Source organism: Penaeus monodon, chromosome 6 (genome assembly GCF_015228065.2).
Source record: "Penaeus monodon isolate SGIC_2016 chromosome 6, NSTDA_Pmon_1, whole genome shotgun sequence".
NCBI lineage: Eukaryota > Metazoa > Arthropoda > Malacostraca > Decapoda > Penaeidae > Penaeus > Penaeus monodon.
Genome location: NC_051391.1, coordinates 2,452,259 through 2,456,493, shown reverse-complemented (window position 1 = coordinate 2,456,493; position 4,235 = coordinate 2,452,259). Strand labels below are relative to the sequence as shown.

Sequence of the window (4,235 nt, the reverse complement as noted above, 5' to 3'; positions counted from 1 at the left end):
CATACACCTACATCCATGCACGCATACATTAAAGGCATAACCCAAAGTAACTGGGGTGTCTGCCACCGCGCGTAATATTATCGCTGTCCAGGCTCCGTCTTGGGCCCCTAACCTAGTGCCAAATGAACCTGAAAGTATCACAGAAGTAGAAAGTGACCCGAGGCCTAGAGGTAAGCGCGTCTGGCCCGGGTAGCTGTATAGGTAAGTGTGGGCGAGGGTAGATAGATGTAGGTAGATGGGTATATTAGTGGAGAGGTAGATAGATGGGTATGTTGGTTGATAGATAGATGAATAGATGGGTGTGTTGGTCGATAGATAGGCGAATAGATGGGTGTGTTGGTCGATAGATAGATATATAGATAGATGGGTATGTTGTTCGATAGATAGATAGATAGCTATATTGGTAGGTAGATAGATTAATAGTAGGTATGCTGATCGATAGAGAGATTAATAGATACATTGTTGGTCGATAATAGATGAATAGATGGGTATGTTGGTCGATAGATAGATGAATAGATGGGTATATTTTTTTGATCGATCGATAGATAGATAGATAGGTAAGCATTTTGATCGATAGATAGCGATAGCCACGTTGATAGATTCATGTATTTACATACGTTGGTAGGTATGTAGGTATTTAGGTAGGTAGGGAGGTAGATAAGCTGGTAGGTAGATAAGTAAGTAGATACGTAGGTAGGGAGATAAGAAGGTAGGTAGGTAAGTAAGTAGATAGGTAGGTAGATAAGTAAGTAGGTAGGTAGGTAGATAAGTAAGTAGATAGGTCGGAAGGTAGATAAGTAAGTAGGAAGATAGGTAGATAAGTAAGTAGGTAGGTAGACAGACTGATAGATATTATCATAATCAGATAGACAGGTAGACAGACAGAGAGACATTCCGACAGACAAACAAATAAACCAATACAAAAGCAGAAACAAAAAAAAATACGATAAAGATCGAGATAATAACAATAAAAGAAGAAAAAAGAAATATCTAAGAGAAGGAAGAATTACAAGAATGATTCAACTGAGAGAGATTATCTGCGAGTTCGACTTATTCTGTCATAGAGAGAGGGAGAGGAAGAGTGTGCGAATTTATAGACAGAAGGAGTGTGCGAATTTATAGACAGAAGGAGTGTGCGAATTAGGGTTCACAGACGGAAGGAGAGTGTGCGAATTAGAGTTAATAGACGGAAGGATTGTGCGAATTAGAGTTAATAGACGGAAGGATTGTGCGAATTAGAGTTCAAAGAGAGAGGGAGAGTGTGCGAATTGGCATGCAGGAAAGGTTATTCTCTTCGCTTTCCTGCTTGTATGCATGATGGCTGGCGTCCAAGGTTATCCTACTAGAGCTCTGGATATGCAACTTACCTTAAATGGGGCAGTCGTATCAAAGATTTGAATTCCGTCCACAGGGAACAACTGAGGTTGATGTTTTTAATAATTCGTCCCTTCGTCTCGGATGGGGTCGTTGTTTCTATGTTTTTTGTTGTTTTTTTTCCTTGTCAAGACGACGACGACGACGACGACGATGAAGAGGACCAGTTTCAACGCGCGTCCAAGTCTCACAAACACTCGCAGAGTCGAACGAGGAGAGTATGAAGCACCGCTATTAAGAGCTCACGACCACACCTAAAATTTTATCTTTTCGCTTCCTGGCTTTGCACGGAATATTTTTCCCCAACTGCGACTCACTTTCCAATCTTTCGGGCACAGGATCACCCTACTTAGCGATCAAACTTCACCTTCACTTTCTTGGCTCCTTCCTTATTATATTCTCTTTATTTCCAACTTCCTCCTCTCTCTCTCTCTCTCTCCCGCTTCATATCTCGCTCGGCACTCGCTTCGGATCCGAACCTAAAAGACAAAAGGTTTCGAATCCCTTATATATCTATGTAATCTCTCGCTCTCTCGATTCACTCCGATCTCCGGCTCGTCGGCGAGATCTCCGCTGAGGAACGTCGTCGAGGGACCTGGTAGCTGCGGAGGCCCTGGACTCACACTCTCGACACTCGATCTCGCTCTCTCACTCACACACACACACACATACACACACACACACACACGCGCGAGAGCAACCTGAGTGAAAGCCTGTTCCCCTCTCCCTCCCTCCCCTCCCCTCCCTGTGCCCTACGAGGGAGGTGGGCGGAGGGTTTGTGTGTGTATGGTCTAGAGGTAGGGGGAGGGAGGGGAGAGCCAAAGGGGTGGAGAGAGAGAGAGGGAGGGGGGAGGAGAGAAAAAAATAGAAGCGGTGTCTGGAACTGTTGGTTATGATCGCCGGTTTTGTTTGTTTCTCTCTCCCGCCGCCGTCACGCAGCTGGAGGAGGGAGAGGGGGAAGGGAAAGGGGAAAGGGAGGGGAGGAGAGCACTCTGCGGTTATGGCAGTGGCAGTGACTCTGGCGGTCTTTGTCCGAGTGTTGCTACTTACCAACTTGAGGATTTGAAAAGAAAAAAGGAAGGTCTTCAACGAGTACGAAAAAAAAAACAAGTAAGGGGGATTCAATAGACCGAGAGTGTGATTCTGCTCAGTCATTCACCGCGGCGGTCGCTGGCACGGGACGGGGTCAGCAAAGCGAAGTGAATTCTATTACGTATTTTTTCTTTTCATCCGGAAGTATTCACGACCGCTAACTCATGGGTTTTTATAACCCTTTCTCTTAATCTTTTCTATCTTTTAGTATTTTCTCATTTATTACCATCATCCATTATTTTCATTATTATCATTTACTGTTTGTTTTTCTTTGATTCTGTCCCACTGACATCGATCAACACTCGAGAGCGAAAGCACATGCTAACTCATGGCACTTCTGGCGAGGCACGGAACCAGACCCGAGACTCCGGTCGGCGAGGAAGTAGAACAGGGATGGCGGCCGCCAAAAACAAGCTCGCAAGATTGTTCTAAAAAGAAGAAAAATGAAAGGAAAGACGAAGAAAGGCGAATCCCACGCACATTTCCCCGTCGGAAGTGAGATCGAGGCACGAGAGAGCGCCGGCGTCCGCGTCTGGCCGGAACTGGCGTCTTCGGTTTTCGTCCTCACCGTCGTCCTCTAGCTCCTCCTCTTCTCCCTCACGTTCCTCCTCCTCTTTCTCCTTCTCCTTACTCTCTCCTCACTGCCTCGACGCCATGAGCTCGCGAGGCAATGAGGACCAAGACAAGTGCACGAGACCAGGTGAGGTCGCCGCCGATACGCCTCACCCGCGTCGCCAAAAAAAAGTCACCCGCGCCTGTTGGTTTCGGCTCCGCGTTACGGGGCCAATTCGTCCTCCCGCGCGCGCGCCGACGACCACCTACCAAGACCGGCAGTGACGAAGGTGGCAGTGGCAAAAGGCAATAATGGCGGCACCAGGAACCGTACGACTCGCGTCTCGGCGGCGACACAGCGAGCTTTACACGAGGACCTGCCACTGCCGGCTCTTCACGCCGTGTGGGAACAAGAAACGAAGCCGTGCGCACGATGGCGAAAAATTTCACCTACAGGAGTGACGGAGATTCCCGAGCGCGCGTGTGCGTATGTGTGTGTGTCTCTCTCTGCGAACGTGTGCGTATCCGTGTGCGGAAATATTTGTTTGTGAGCCTTGAGTGCGTGTAGACTCGAGTGAAAATATCAATTCAGGTCTTATTTGTTTCCTATCAATTCCTACCCAAGCGTCGAAATTCATATGTACGAGTGTGAATACGTGTACCTACATGTTGAATGTGATTGCGAAGAAATTTTTGTCCAGTTTCAGGATGAATGGGTACGAGGAGTCAAGCAAGTGCGTGGAGACGTCGATCTTCCAACCGCGCGCTGTGTGGAGCAAGTCGACCTTTCACCGCATCAAGTAGGTCAGGCCCACACATCGACCCTCCACACCTGCCAGGAAAACCCAGTCCACTCGTGATGGCAACACTGACTACCCCCCTTTCCCCCTTCTCTCCTCCCCCTCTTTCCCCCTTCTCCCCTCCCCCCTTTCTCCCTTCTCCTCTCCCCTTCCTTCCCCCTTCTCCCCTCCCCTCCTTCCCCCTTCTCTTTCCCCTCCCTATCTACCCCTCCTCTGCCCCCCGCCCCCTTCAGACGACACATATGCAAAATAATTAACTTCTTCACTCTCCTGACACTAGAGGAACATGATTTCATGAGGATTTTGAGTTCCCCGTTATGCTAATTTTCCTTCCTTTTCTTTATATCTTCTCTCGTTTTCTTCTTCCTCCTTCCATCCGCACCCCCTCTCTCTCTCTCTCTCTTTCTCTCTCTCTCT

General features: G+C 48.0%; 1 long non-coding RNA gene across 1 annotated transcript in view; it reads right to left on the bottom strand.

The window, feature by feature from the left end:
* Positions 1–3,403, bottom strand: part of LOC119574150 — a 55,693-nt gene extending 52,290 nt beyond the window's left edge. The window contains exon 1 of the long non-coding RNA XR_005228832.1: positions 1,368–3,403. This is a non-coding gene — a long non-coding RNA (uncharacterized LOC119574150). The remainder of the gene's footprint in view (positions 1–1,367) is intronic.
* Positions 3,404–4,235: the final 832 nt, after the last annotated feature.